This window comes from Vanacampus margaritifer, chromosome 3 (genome assembly GCF_051991255.1).
Source record: "Vanacampus margaritifer isolate UIUO_Vmar chromosome 3, RoL_Vmar_1.0, whole genome shotgun sequence".
Taxonomy (NCBI): domain Eukaryota; kingdom Metazoa; phylum Chordata; class Actinopteri; order Syngnathiformes; family Syngnathidae; genus Vanacampus; species Vanacampus margaritifer.
The window spans coordinates 6892678-6908917 of NC_135434.1; the positions used below are offsets into that span (position 1 = coordinate 6892678).

The 16240-nt window shown below is 41.3% G+C and overlaps 1 protein-coding gene across 13 annotated transcripts in view; it reads right to left on the bottom strand.

Annotated features, from left to right (window-relative positions):
* The window catches only part of LOC144049133 (protein RCC2-like), a 220201-nt gene that overhangs the window by 181422 nt on the left and 22539 nt on the right, over window positions 1–16240 (bottom strand). For 3 of the 13 annotated variants that reach the window (XR_013293489.1, XR_013293487.1, XR_013293490.1), the window contains one exon: window positions 2808–3170. The exons of the other annotated variants lie outside the window; for them this stretch is intronic. The gene's annotated coding sequence lies outside the window, so the exon portion shown is untranslated. The remainder of the gene's footprint in view (window positions 1–2807; window positions 3171–16240) is intronic. 13 annotated transcript variants of the gene reach the window in all.

The following is a 16240-nucleotide window of genomic DNA, read 5'->3' on the forward strand; positions in this document are numbered from 1 at the left end:
TCGCCCCCTTCAGAACTTGATCCGCTGCCAAGAAATGCAGGGAGCACATTTCATTATAGAGTATATTTTTTTGGGTTTTATGGGTGAAAAAAAAGACACTCAGAATAGTGAACTCCACCGCTGTGCACTTTACATAATCGGTTGCATTGTGACACCTGCTGTACCTTTACAGCAAATGACTGTTTGCCTTTTTATTCTGTTGTGTTTTCCCCTCTATCGCTCCCTTCCAGCCATGTGTATCATCTATAATTACAATTCACACTGATTCCAGTCCGCCCCGCTAAACCCGGGCTACATTTTGAAAATAAGAAAGCCGCGTGTAAGGTGCGAGAGGAGAACTTGACACGAGGGAGGGAGTCGGGGGGGGGGAATCTAAACACAAGCTGTGGCTGTGGGCTAACAGCATCAGCGCAGCATTATTATGTTTCTAAATGGGAAGCGTGTCTCACGACGCGGGTCCCTGTCCAGATATTGATTGCTCCTGTGGCTGCAACACTAACAGCCGTGGAGAAGCATTGAACTTTAAAGCAAATAGTCCTTCTCCCCCACTCAGCCTCTGCTCACAAGCGATCAATACAGGTCGGGCCCAGCATGGATAACACCTCTATCTTGAATAATGGCCTCTTCCAATACCAGCTGACCAGGTAGGAGACATGGACAAGCTGTGAGGCCGCTCAAGATAGATCAAATGTGAGATCAAACACAAAGAACAAGACTCAGCATATAAATAGTAATCCTATTTTAATCTCACGTATGTCTGCTAAATGGTGTCGCATAAAACGGCAAGTTCATAGTTTTTCATATTCGAAAGATCAAATTCATCAAGTTGCAGTAATAGAAAGATTAGCAGCGAGCAGAGAATTATTATGACCTCTTATGAGCAGCTCAGACGGCAGTAAAAACCACTGGTGCTTGGACAGGCCCGCCTTTGGTCTTAAAAGGGTCTTCCATATCCGCGCAGGCATAATACTTGGAGGTGGGCTGGTCATCTGTTTGATTCCCATTAGCCCGACATTAGCCGCTGCGACCCTAATGTTATCCAGTCCATTACTCTGCCGCAAGAATAGTGGAGGGGATGATGCTTTTAGAAAAGAGGAAGGCCAAAGAGGTTCAGCATGGTTGGGCAGAGCTGGAGTGTGAACGGAGGAACGCCCATCGCCTATTCTGGAGCACCTCATGGGACACCCGGAGGGATAGAGCCTGTATTCACACTGGGCCGGTCCAACACACTCCAAAACACGATAGGAAGCACCCTCATCATGTAGAACGCAGTCAGTCAAAACGGGGCGCATCCTGTCATGTAGGTCTAATTTAAAATTTCAGTTACACCATCTACCAGTCAATGGACTCATATTTGTTCATGTTAAACTATTTGTACGTTGCATTGGAATATAAATAATCTTGACTAAAAATGGCATTCACACCGATTAGCAATAAATTCCACACGTGCATTATTTTCATCCATTTTTTTTTGTTTTTAAATGAGTGTATTACGGTAGGGATGGAAAATTGGTGGTGTACGTATCATATTATCTTAAATAAATAAGCATTGAATACAACATAAAATATTGATATTGCCACTGTCCACAATTCATACAGAGCAGATTCTGTGACTGTGACCTAAAATCTAAATCTATAATTGTATTTTGAGATTCAATTATGTGTTGATTTATTTTCTTTGAATACATAAATTATCTCACAGTTCCTGTATCCTGATAAGATCATATTGTGAGTTGCTCTGTAGTTCCCACCAGGAAAAATGCAGACTGAAAAAAAAAAAAGGGGGTGGGGGGGCAGAAAAATGTGTTTTCATGGGAAATGCAATCTCTTTCAATGGCAAATATTTAAAAAAAGAGGATGTCTGTAGAAAGAGGGAGGTGACTTTTGACATTCAGGACTGTACAGTAAAACCGTGGTAACCAAATGATGTGCGACAACCTCAAATTTGGACCTTAAAATATCCTCAGCAATGTGGTACTGTGCAGTGGTACCGCTTACTAGGGATTGCAACTTCAAGGATTACAGGGAGAAACCATCATGACTAAACATTATTTAGTGAAGCTGAGTGTGTTACTCTATGCGGTGATCAAGGCCTGCTGGATTTCTGGCAAGAATTTTGAACTAAACACATAGACATGAAAAAAGTGAAAAACTGGCATATTAATTATATATTAATAGTATCAGGTTGGAGCTGGGCGTCTCTAGCTGAACTCATTTACCCCACCCCAGTATTAATTGCAGTCCTGATGCCCCCACTCAATTACTCCGTTGCTACGGCCCTGAGAAAAGATGGAGTCCAGGAGGTTCAGCATGGATGGGCAGAGCTCAAGTGTGAACAGAAGAAACGCTCATTTGTCCAATCTACTTGTCCCCAAAATCCCTCTGAGACCACAAAACGGGCACCGGCCTCTATTCATTGTCAAAAAACAGAAGGCGCAAGTAGTTATGATGGAGTCTTTTTGCCCTTGGCACAACTTCAGAAACAATTTTTTTAAATGGCAACCCCTTCATTTTTACATATCCACAATCATGTCCTTCACCCATAAATTAAAATAGAAGACTAATGTTTACCTAACTGCTCCAACATGTGCTTGGTATGCTCCATTTTTTGTTACGACCACTCCCTTCCTGTTTTTCCTAGTAATTCCCTATATTATTAGGTCCAATTGTGCTAATTGCTGTGAAGAGTGGCCATAGGACAACAAGGCAGTTTTTGACAGCAATGAAGTGTGCATATGTGCTGGAGTCGGTAACAAGTGGTACTGTCCTAGAGCTGAACCCGGGAACCGCTCTTTCACATGTCTCACCTTTCATCCCATGACCCCATTATTTCTCCTTCCATATAGGAACCTCACTAAGCAGAAGATGGTTGATTGCCCGGGCCCTCGGATTGCTCTCCCTCTCATAATGTTATCTTAAGAAATGTGGAAACAATTGAACCTCCATTTGACTTTGGCAGCTAAAATGACTACCACATTGGCATCATCCAAGAACGAACATACACTTGTGCATGTGCGTGTGGTGTTAGTGTGGTGAGTTCCCTCCCTAGAGATTCCACAGAGGGATTTCAGGGGTTGTGTGATCCAGTGCCTCTCATCATGGCAAATTGACCATGTGCACTTGATGGCCAGTTGAGTAATCTCCTGACACGTCGGCTTTAGCACACCATTCTGCAATCACAGAAAGAAAAATAACTTTGGGGAAGAAAAGTCATAAATAACCGGGCAGAGAGGGAGAGTCACTCTCTCCGTGCCCTTTGAACCTGGTAGTGAAAACAGTCAATAAGAGAGGAACCACATGATTTCCACTTGAGTTGTGAGGTTGTAATCATTAGCAGGGCCATTATATGGCCTCAAGTGCTGTGCTAACTGTGAATGTTCAATATTGTGAAGAAAAACAAATCATTTGTGGCTCAAGGCAACATTCAAGGTAAAGCAATACTGCTGTTATCCGGATGGGAAGTGACACAATCTTCAAGAACGGCAATAAATTCTTGAAAGAAAACGACGCCGTCGACATGGGTTATTATAGTAGTGCATTTCCCTGACTTTGGTGCAGTTCCCACTTAGTGATAGTATAAAGACAACAGTTAGACCTAGCGATTATTGGTTTGTTTTAAATCTTTATTTTTTAACCGATGCGATACTCAAATCTTCAATACTCACCGATACCAAGTGCCAATACCATTAGTACTTATGATAAATAAAACTTTCCCCAAAAACAATGACAGATAAAAACAATTTAAAGACCTATATATCCAATTATAACAATTTTCCTCAAAATTGTTTTAAATTAATGGCAATTATATATTTTTTCAATTTGCTAATAAAAGTAATTTTGCATAGAGCACATAATAAAATAAAATAAAATTGATAAATAAAATGAAACAAATAATTCAGTAGCCGGGGGGGGGGAATCAAAATCTAAATATGTGGTTGAACAACTTATTAAGGAATAGAGTGAAGCAAAGAATTCAATTTAATACAATAGTGTTTCAAGTAATTTAGTCATATCTATCATGTTAAGAATTCCTCAAGCTGTTTATTGAGTAATGTTTAATTATATCTTGTTTTGAAATCTATGCTTTTAATTTGGAAGGCTGCTCTGTATTTCCGTTTCCTGTTTCACGTTCGTCATTCATCTCATAGCAGTGCAGTAGTCAATGACGATATACTTTATGATATACAAAGATCTGTCTGCACTTCCGAGCTAATTAAATTGTTGAGTACAACTGAAGACTTATGTGTTCTCTTACCGGAGCCCCCTGTGGTGGTCAATAAATGTAAAATAACCATTTCAGCCTTTAGTTCCTGACCGAAAAATAGCCACAAGAGCGGGAGCAGATAACAGTATCGATACTCGCCCACCCCTATTATTCATTCATATTATCGTATCATACACAAATACAAAGAAAAATCTGCTTTTAAAGGGTGATTTTTGTTGGGGGGTGTTATACACGGGTGCGTGTTACAAGATTTTATAGTACATTCATCAATAATGATGTTGGCAGAAGATTGTTATACAGTGGCACAGTAGACACCAAAACTCTGCCACCACAGCCCATCAGATCGGGTCCTCCAAATTGAAAAATTCTGCTGGCATCATTGGAGGGGCGTGTAATGTACTGGTGTGCTGCAACATATGTATGGGTCTGACTCATGACCCAGCCAGAGGCCTGTCTCGGAACGTAATTGTGCGCATGAAGCAGGATGTACTCACAAGAGAGGTTGGAAGGAGCAGAGAGAAGAGGGGTAACAGAGCAGGGGAGAGGGGAGGGGAGGGCGCTTGAAGGTTTTAGGGGGGAAAATGTGGTCATCAATTGCTGGCAGCAGATTCAGGGAGAAGATTATTGGACGTAACCTAGTGGCAGATGTCTGATGAGTATCTATTAACCTGCTTCTTACATCTCGGCGACCGTGTTACTGATGAATTCAGACCAGGAGGCCGTGTACCGCCCAATAGGAGGGGTTGCTAATCCCTCTCCACGAAAGAGCTGCCAGCGACCTCAGGACCTGATTGGCTGTATTTGTACTGCGCTGGCACAGCAAGCTCAGGCAGGATATAGCTGAGGCAATACGAGTCAGCCCCTGCTGGGTCCGCTCCATTGCTCCTCTATCATCGTATCACTCCTCTTTTAACCTATCTCACTAAGGTGTTATGTCTATCAGACCACCCATTGCCCTATTTACCTGTCAATCCACTTAACCTTTCATACGTCCTTGCCTCTTTCACTCAAGTCGTTAGATCCCATACTCTTGTCTAGTACCCAAGGTCTTCGTGACTAGAATATGTTTGATAACCAGTTTCAAAATGCAAACCAGCTTGAGCCTAATGGCGCAGCTGACAATATAATCACAGTAACAATCAACAAAATAACAGCTTTGACGTCGATGAAATGAAAGCCGTGCATGTGGTTTGAGATACTTGACCACGGGTTTCCATCACAGGTGGTTGAGAACCATACTCGTCCTACAATCTGACGGGCTTCGTTCTGTGTTGACGTCGGATGGAATTAATAAACCAAGAGAGGGAGATCAGGGTCTTTGCTCAACATCTGGTCCTCTATTAAAGGCACATGGGTCGAGCTTGGCCAATGACTCACGAGCATCCATCCTGAGCCCAATCAGTCTTAGTGGGGGGTGAGGTAATGGGCCTGCGTTGGCCTCTCTTGTCCTTCCAAGCACAGCTGAACAGCAAAATCCTGCATAGTAGACCCGGAGCGCCAGGTGACTGTCAACACCTGCTAAAGGGATACAATGGACCCCATGAAGAGGAAAATTGAGGGGATACACAGAAATTGGGACAAAAACGATCTGTAAGAACTGGAATTCCAAGGGATCATATACACCAAGACCGGTTGAATTGAGTATAACAAGTATCGTTGTATTAGCAAACCTAGCCTTGATACATATTGGCGATTTGCTATTCACAAATGTGTTTTAAGGTGAATCTATCCTCTGCTATTTCCTGAAAATTTTGTCAAAACCACTATGTTGCATCTTGGTTCCACTGCCAAAGAACTATGGTGAAGTGAATGGGAGGAACTCCATACCAATTTATTAGGTATATTTCTAAGCCCCAATGACAGAGACACATGCATCACTTTCTTCGCCAGGCTATCACAACCTGATAAAAGTTAAACTTGGTCAGTGCAAGATGAGAGTTTTCTTGGCTCTGATGTAATGGTGGAAAAGTTATAGAGGAAAGAAAAACAAAGACAGAAATCCTATACTTTGGTAGGTCGTAGCAGGTAAGGCAGTGATGTATGGCCTGGATACTTGACTTGGTTGAGTGACTGTCAACTTGGGGGAGGAAGTCCAAGTTTCAGGATAAAGTATAGCGACTGTATGGTGACCCATAAGCTTGTCTCAGTGGATGTAATGAGGTCAGATTACAGGCTAGTCTACAGACTGGCTGTAAAAGGTTTGCCCGTAATCCCGCAATCATTAAAGGAATGCTTTGTTAGAAGAGGATGGAGGAGAGGCGAAAAAGACAAGAGTCAGTGAAGAAGTAGGGAAGAATGTAAGAGGTGTGTGGGGGGAACTCAATAACACTTGATTCGATATGAAAAGCCTCTTGTTGCCACCCAGGAGAAGTCAGGCTAGGAAGGATGTGAGGGAAGCCAGCCGAGAGATTCCAACAAACAGGAACAAGACGTGCCTTGTTCCGGGTTTAAGGAGCAAACAGATTAAGATGAATTGATGCAAGCTTAGTGACTTTGGAGAAAAGGGCAGGGGGGAAAAACGCCCACGGATCAATAAGGCTTAGGAAGCAAGCAACCAAAGCCAGAATCTCCACTCACATTCAGTGGGGATAACACTCAATGGAAGAAAGGTTTGCTTCTCACTTTTTTTAATCTGTAAAGGTCAAACATAGTTTTTTTCTATTGATTTATATATTAATGATGTATTACGAATTTGGTAGATCATGTGCAGTTGATTGTTGATTAATTGTATTTCCAAACAGCTGAGGTGAAATGGAGTAATGGGATTCAACCAGCAGAAGTGCTGTTGATTCATTAACTAATTTGCTCCCCAAAACGTATTTATACACTTTTGTTATTTTTTTTTTTATATGCTAAAGCATACAGAAGTCTTGAAGAGGTCGCTTAAAGCCAGCAGGTAGCAGCAGAGTGTAAGAGATCAACCAGGGCCATGTTGCAACAAGCTGTTTTCCCCACTTTTTTTAAACAGATTTGTGAATAATGATGAAACTTTCTAATGCTAATTGCTGCAAAACGGAAATCCTGATGAAAAAAGAGACTCTAATCTTTCTTTTGGTAGGTTCCTTGTTTTTATAGCAATGGAACACAATATTCTGTGGGCCTTGCAAAATCCGTCAAAATCCAGTAAAAGAACCGGGAGCGAAGGGGGTTGCTTCAGTGAAAATGGCTGGGAGTGAATGAGTTAAGTAGCTTTTTAGAACAAATATTCCGGCTATGGTCCTCAGGTATTGCAAATTCTTTGGACAGCATTGTTTTGTCTTTCTATTGTTTTACTGGCAGCTAATTTTCCTCATAGTTGGTCAAAAAAATTTAGTATAATACAGTACAATGATATTTTAATGATATAGAAGCACAAGCAATTCAATGGTATTCAGAATAGTTGAGGGCATTTGTTGTTTATTAGCTATCACATGGAATATTGTAAGCGTGCTTGTAAATCTAATCTAAATTCCACATTCTGTACAATAACAATGGGAATATTGAAAGTTTTTGAAATGAAGATTTTGTGTGAATATTTGCAACTTTTTTTTTCATATAGCCTTTTAGAAAAAGAGAAGGTCTGCACTTACTGTGTGCAACAAACCTCTGGGGAGTTAAACTAAAGCACATGAAGATAACGCCAAGTCATATTGCTGGTAAGCCACATACATCCGGTGTCCCACAGTGCACTGTGACGGATCCATGCCTAAGCCAGCTTGGAGAGGCCTGTACCCTGATGTTTGCACAGATCACAGAGAATCCTTTAGGTTAACATGGCATTTATACAGCAAAGCCCTGCTATCTGAGTCTGGATCTGATACTGTTGTTCTCGTCTATACTGGAAGATCTCAGGCCTCCTGACAGGAGCTGTGGCAGAAGCTATTTTCTATTGCTAATTCCTCAAGAGGTCTTCTGGCAATGAAAATGAGCGTACAGCGAACTCATGCATCCGATTACGCAAATATATGAGACAGGGGTCTTAGATATCTATTGTGTCAATATTAGCACATTTGGGAAGAATGTCGAAAATCATTCTCTGTGTGCTGAATTAATGATTCAAAAATACGGTTGTTCAGTTGCTGCCTTTAGACTAGGAATAAAGACATTGTTCCGTGATTCAAAGTTAAAATCAAACCAGGAACGGAATGGGTACAAAAAGAGTGGGGGATTTATAAAAATCTAGAATTCCCAAATTAACAGTAGCTGACCCTCAATTCATTTTAAATTTGAAAATAATTAATGTCCTAAAATACACTGTCAAACATACCTGCAATGTTATCACTATCAGTTTCAGCTAAACAAAGTGTAGGTTTGGAGGCAGATGAGCATTGGCTGCTGTTTCCCAGTGTCGTGTATTTATTGCATTGTGTATCATTTCTGTGACCGCAGGTGTGCCCTTCAACCCCAAAGTCATTAGCCTTTCCAGACGTGGTCTGTAAACTGCAGCACGCCTGCTGGAAAATGTGCAAAGAAATAGAGGGAGGGAGAGAGAGAGAGAGAGAGAGAGAGAGAGAGAGAGAGAGAGAGAGAGAGAGAGAGAGAGAGAGAGAGAGAGAGCGGGAGAGATGGACAGAGAGAAAACGAGAGAGCTGGAAAGGAAAGAAGGCTCCGGGGCCAATTACGGAGCAGAGAAAACAAAGGGCTATATTTCAATGATTCCTCCAGCTGTGCTGTTTATGAGCTGTGTGCTTAGTCGCTCTGTGACCTTCACCTCCACACTTGGCCTCTCTGAGGGAAAACAAGCTAAAATGGCCCCATGTTCAATCTTTCATTTCCCCTTGTTCTGCCACTATTCCTGTTGTGTTCTTACCGGTTAATGAAAATGTCTGATTTGGGTCCCCTACCATTTATACCATTAATATTTGTGATTTCACATCAGCACTACCGTGACCCTTGCCATCGTATCATAGTAGCATGAGTTAAATAGCCTCACATTTAAAAGTTAGGGGGGGAAAAATGTGGACTGTTCTCAGGCTTAATAGCAAGGTGTATGTCATATGTAACCCTTATAACCTACCTGTCAGTCAGAACCTCCTGTCGTCACATACACACACATGCGCGCCTATTACAGACCTCATAAGCAGAGTCTGAATATCAGTCACTGTGGCCCTGTGACAGGTCTAACCTTCCCAAGCGGCAGGAGACGGCGTCTTCATGGCAGTCCTATTGACCAGAGCAATAAGCCGTTCTATATGGTGAATTAAAGTCATTTTCCACATGCTACCTCAGCACGACCCATTGTTCATGCAAGCTCCTGCTGACCATGAAGAGAGGTGGGAGGCGAAAATGACCCTCGTGTAGTCAAATCCAAATTACAACACTTGCGTGGTTTACATCATTTAAAGAGCCGTCCGCCGAGGAAAGACGAGTGTTTTCGTTCCCCACTGTAGTCATTATCACAGTCACTTGTGCAGCTATTTTGGCCTCTCAGAAGGGGACCTTGGTTCCAGAAACAAGAATTTGCTTAGAGGCATATGCTGGGGCGAACGTATTTTGATTTCCAAAAAAGTTTAAAACTTTAATGGTACTCAAATATTACTCAAAGATGACATTCAATATGACTATTAACGCAACGAAAAAAAACTGAACTCTCTTTTGAAGTCTTACTTGACAAATGAATAATGACAACATCTTCGAAGCCCAAGCTTTTTTGGTCTTAAGTCTCCTTTTCAAGTAGCCAACCTCCTGTTTTATGGCAGGGGATCGAACACGCACTGTGACCACATCTCCGGGTTGGGAGCGTAGAGCGCTACTAGTGAGCGAAAAAAAATTCTGGGCTGCCAGGAACGTTCAGGAAATGAGGTAGATAAAAAGTTGACCTACTTATTTCTTTAAAAATAAAAATAACAATAATAACACGCACACACAAAACATTTGTTTTTTCTCTGCACCCCTTGACTTGGGAGCGGCCCACGGTCTACCACAACAAAGTGTCAGTCAAATTCAACACACGTTAATTGAAAGCTACTGATTTGTGCAAAGGGCTACAAGTTTGATGCACACTTCTGAAATAAGAAATTAGCTAAAATTACATATTATATATATCGGCTGAGTTGACCACAAAAATTGGTCAACACAAATATTTCTGCTGTGTAATTACCAAAGTAATCAATGGAGTAATCGATAGAGTAATCAAGTTTAAAAATATTTGTTAGTGATGGCCTGAGTTACTATTAAGAATTCATCATTGGTGTGAAGACACTGATCATGTTAATGATTTCTCACAAAACTACTGTATATTCAAAATAACTACACAACACTTTTACTTCTATTATTATTTTTTCTCTGTTTACATTTTTTAATTTCTAAGAAAATCACAATGCCCTGTCACTGGTGAGCTATTTTTGGGACAGGCCCGCGGGCTATCGGGCACCACGTTGATAATACTTGCACTAGCATATGCCCTTCTTGTGTGTTCTCAGTCCATGCTTCCATTTCTGCTTTCTGAAATTTGCAAGCACAAAAGGAAAGAAAAGGGCGGGGGCGGAGGCTTTTGTTGGCAAATGCCGCACTGTAATATGTTAGGGCCATCTGCAGAGTCCAGTGGCTGCTCTCCCTTGTTCCCTGTGTCAGAGGTTGTGTTGGAACCGCCACGTACCTCATTCCGGTCTCTGCTGAAATCAGCGCCGGTCCGGGACCGAGTGACAAATGATTCCAATCTAGCCTGAGTGCCCTTGACTTGACCCTGACCACTGTAGACAATAAGGGTAAGCTCAGTCACTGGAAAAGATGTTCTGTGCTAATAAAGCAGAGTGCAGAGCAAGGGAAGCAGCGAACAGAGGCACAGCTGGGGAGGGTTTGGGAGGGAGGAGAGAGTTCAGGTTCTGACCTCTCAGGTGCAGGTTGATAATGAGTGTCCCTGTTTGCTCTGCGAAAATGACCACGGAGGGATGAAAGGAGTCGGCGCACAACAAAGAGCCCCATTCTCTGCTGTTCTGAAATGTGATCATTCCTGAGGATTGGCTTATGAAAGCGCCCCGTATGCTCTGTCGAAAAGGACGATTGATACAAAATGCAAACGTATTGGACCATAGTTGCCGCCACAAATACCAAACACACCTCCGTTAAGACCCCACACATGCAACCTGAGCAAAGAAATAAAAGCAGATGTTTTCTTGCACACATGCAAGCAAAAACACACAAAGACATGCAAAGACAATATCCCAAATCCTGCATTCTACTTATGGCTCCCCTTGTCTTCTTAATAAACCCTATAAAATGAGTGTGCTCTTGCCAAGCACGGTGCCATAAACATGCCACTCCAGAAAGGTTCTGGGCATCCTGCTAGTTATGCTAATGAAGCCCCCACCCTCTGTTTTCCACTCTCTCTTATCCTGTTGGCACAGCCTTCAGTCTTTCGCAGTACACCACTCCATTGTCATCCCCTGCCCCTGTTCAGCTGGCATCAGACAAGATAATACACAGCAAAACGAAGATCCAAGAATCCTTGTATTAAAAAAAAACATGGCACGAGGATGTGGTTATTATTTCTTTGAAATAACTCAAAACCAGGCCATTCTTATTTATGTTTGTGTCCCAATTTGTAGCAAACTGTGGAACAAAATATAATTATTTTAAAATGCGTGCATGAAGCTAATTGGGATGATATAAACACCTCAAGAGTAAATAATAGAAAAGAAACACGGCAAGATCATAACTTATTGAACGAACTAACCTTCACTTGTGTCTCCTGAGCTTGGAGCTGTGAAAGTGGTTTTGAGGCAAGAAGTAGAGGCATGACTTCTTGTACTGCTGATTCTGGCAGAGTGGAGAGCACGAGCGGGCTCTTTGTTACGGAGACTTAGAAGAACTTATTGTTGCGAGAGGAAAGTGCTGGGCACAACAGGAAGCGGTGAAGTCTGCTGAACTCTGCTGAGTGTCAGTGCAGTAGCAAGGATTATACCCTCCATCCTTTGGCTGCTTAACACATAAACCAGTTGTCCACCCAAAGCCCAAAGTTTTGTTTGTATGAGTAATGTGTGTGAAGATGCATCCTTGGTTGGTGTTTGTGTGCATCATCCAAGACTTGTTCAGGAGGCCAGCACTCTGACACATGGATTCATGGCTTTCCTGCAGAGTGTGGTGTATCGCAGATACTTATGAAGAATGTGTTGGATAAGGAACAAACCATGGACAGTATCAGCCGGGAGATGTAGGACCTCATCTTACAAAGTAAGCCCTTTGTCGGCCTCACTTTGTTAAAAGTGCAGAATAGCAAATAGTTGACTCTTATGTAATAGTCTTTGTCAAATTTGCATTTAGACCACATCAAAAAAAAAAAAGATTTTCACAGGATGCCCAAAGAATGCTAAACAAACTGGTGGTGCTACAATCCATAGTTGTAAGGCCAAGAGGAATCACAAAATAGGCAACTAAACTAGGGAATATTAATTGATCACGAAGAAATACATAAAATGTGTGGCAGCATTATTCTGCTCAATACTAATACCATTAAAAGTTCATGAAGGTCTCGACCTAAAATGGCATACAGGACTATGTTTTTAAACCGTTTTTCATAAGATTGCTTTTTTATTTATAGCCTATACAAATATGTATTGTAATCATGACTTCACTACATGGCTAGTAATACAAAATCGGGTTATGTCTGCGTCTTTGGAACGGAACTCTACCATAAATTTAGAACTTAAAACTTAACAAACCTAGATTATAAAAAGTGACAAATAAAGATAGACAATCAATATTTATATTTTCTATACTCAGGGATGTGATTTGACCAAAGTGAAATTATCTGAAAATTTAGCCGGGGGCCTGGGGGCCGCCGGCCCCCCGGAGCTCATGGGTTTTCCGTGTTTTTAAGTACTTTCAATGCACTCACATGACAAAGAAATAGACAAAACAGCATAAATTTTCAATGTATATTAAACTATAACTAACTCAAAATCAGTCACATTCAAAAACATTGGACTGCCTTTGCTTTTAAAAACTATCACTGAGAATATCATCATATCTAACTAATGTGATTACTAAGTTAACACATAAATAATGTTGAAGAGTTCAAATTTCATGAACAAATAATTGTATCATGACCAAATAAAAAAGTAACTCATATTAGAACATACTACAAATGTCTTTGTTATAGCAGAAGATGTTATCTGTCGGAGTCATGTGCATACACAATGAACTACTAAAAAAAAAAAAAAAAAAAAAAAAAAAAAAACTGAAATTTTAAATTTTTATTTTTGGAGATAAAAAAAAGCAGAATTCCGCGAATTAGCGGAAAAATCACATCCCTGTATACTGTTTGTTCGAATTAAGTCATGGGTAACTGGAGACTAAATCCCTTTTCACACTGCATTTAGTAGGACGCACCTCGTCGTCATCAAACCCATTCATTGTGTATGTGGTGAGGGGCGGGGACCACAGAATTGAGTGTTCCTGGCCAGCAAGGAGTGATACGGCAAAAGGACTTCTGCAGTAGAGGTAAGGCGCCTCACATTGGAAAATGAATTTGAGAGCGGCAGCGGCGTGACATCAGACAAGCGCCCCCAATCGGGGAGAAGCTGGCAAAGTGATTTAGTGTTATTTTGGCGGACTTATTTACAAGCAACTGCATGATTACACTATTCAAGTTCCCGCCGAGCCATTCGATTTTCTCCACTGCTTGTGTCCTCCTCCTCCTTGAAATGAGAAAAGTCAGTGCTTTATTTTGCAACAATGCAATATACATGTCAAAGAGTGGTCTAGCCAGAGGCAAAATGTCAGTTTTTACTTCATCTAACTTGCAAATTTGGGCATGCCGGCAACCGGTCATTTTGCCTGATTGATTCACATTGAGCGAGTGCAGTGCGAAAAGGGCTTAAAGCAGACTTTTGGCAAGAGGCTGCCTCAATCAATTGAACTCACATTCACAACTGTAAAATTTATAGTCATTAATTAATCCAAAAAATATATTTTAAGGGTGTGTGAAGAAGCCAGAGAAAATCAACGCAAGAACGGAGAGAATATGCGAACCCCACACAGAGATGTTCCAGAGAAGATTCGAACCAGGATTTTTTGACTGTGAGACAGATGTATTACACAGCATTTCAGTCAAAAATGCCAATAACAAAAAATAAATAAAATGCAATATAAGTGAACTAAGTATTTAAATCCCCAACCAAAACAAGTACTTGGTGAGAGAGAAACCCCTGTAGGCAAGCACAGCCACGAAACGTTTCTCGTAGAATAATAATAAGAATAAAACTGTTCTCCAGCCACCGTAAAATGATACAATACCAAAAAGAAAGTGGTGCAGTGCTACCATAAACACAATTGAATGGTCTACCGCTGAGATGAAAGACATGATAAACTCGGCGCGTTTATAGGCGCAGTCCGTCATACTACAAAATTCACTTCTAGGGATCAACCCACCGAGCAAAGCAGGTGAGGGTTTAATGGTTTATTCCACATTATGAAGTGAATGCAGGGACCACTGAGACGCTTGGTTCCTTCCATTCTACACCACCATTAGATGGAAATGATTTCTGATCAGTAGCGAGCGGGCCCTGAATCGAATGAGTGACCTCAAGGTGAACATGGCACTATATAGCCCCATTGCAGGCTCACTCAGCCATCCATCCACTGTCGACATCATTACTTCCATATTTTACAGGTGTCAAAAAAGATATGGCTGTAAATGTGTGCGAGCTGGAGAGACTGTGAGGCAGACACGGGAGAGATGATGAGCAGTAAAACGAGTGAAGCGAGCGTGCTGTGTTGTGTTTTTAAAATGCAAGAATTGTGCTCGTTATCTGTAGTCCAAACATTAGCAAGACCATGCTGGCCTATTTGGTTAGTTGGTGAGGATTCAAATTGTCTAGTACTTACAGTGCTTCACTTTTCCTCATTATTTACAATCTTATTGCAAACTGGAATAAAATTAATTTATCGACACCATAATTGTGCGTTTGAGGTTTTTACAAATGTATTAACCATAAAACAAGTATGAGATGGATACAATTTAAAATTGAAAACTACGCTGCATCATGTTGCCACTGATCATCCATGAAAAGTTTCTACATCTTAAATGGTGGTAAATTCAGTTGATAGAAGGCACGGTATCCTTTTAAATAATGTCCGACACTTGATAGAAAGTGACGGATCACAAACCAAGCATTACCTCAAAAGGAATTGTCTGTAGACCTGTGAGATCTACAAGGCACACCTCCAAGGAAGGATACTGAAAACTTCCTGTTGCTTCAAAGTTCTAAATGAATACAATGGCCCGCAATCATCCGTATATGGCAGAAATTTGCAGTCATCAATTGATCAGTTGGGAAGGGCCTCAGTTATGAAGGTGACCAAGAATTCAATGGTCACTCTGGAAGAGCAGCTTTCATTTTGAAAAGACGAGAAGCTTTCAAAATCCATCTCTGTAAAAATCCCAAACAATCCTGGTTCTGAAGTTCCTGGTGAACAAAATAGGTAAAAGTGGAAGAAAGTTGAAGAGACAAGAAGATACACAATCTTGTGCACTTGCCTCATGAATACAGTACATTCATGTTTGTTTGTTTTTTCAGATATTTGTACAATTTTGATGCAATGAAATGTATTGGCAGGATCCTACAGGACATGTCCAATGAATACAGATAACTGGAAACCATTTGAGAGGTATGATATGAAGTCATACTGTAAAGAGATCAGTAAGAATTATTCCACATAAGACAGTGAGGGGAAGTCTAGCCACTCGTCTCGGTATTCCCCGCTGCACAGTCATACTGCAGCAATTATTCCAAATGTTTGATCAGGCAATCGTGGCTGAAAATCTATTTCAGGGACATCAGGAAAAATCAAAAAGCTAGAACCATGCCAACAAGGCCAAGGGCCTGTGTGAGAGAGAAGAGAGGATCCTCCTCCTCCTCCCCATCATCCCTTTTCCATTGCTAAAAGGTAATCAGCCAGAAACACCAGAGAGCCTGCTGTTAGCCAGAGCCAGATTCTGATCCTATTCAGAGCTGCAAGTGATGTGGAGCCAGGTAGCATCCAATTAGTGCTTAGTGTAACTTAATGCAAAGTGCTGGCAGCTCCCCCGGATCC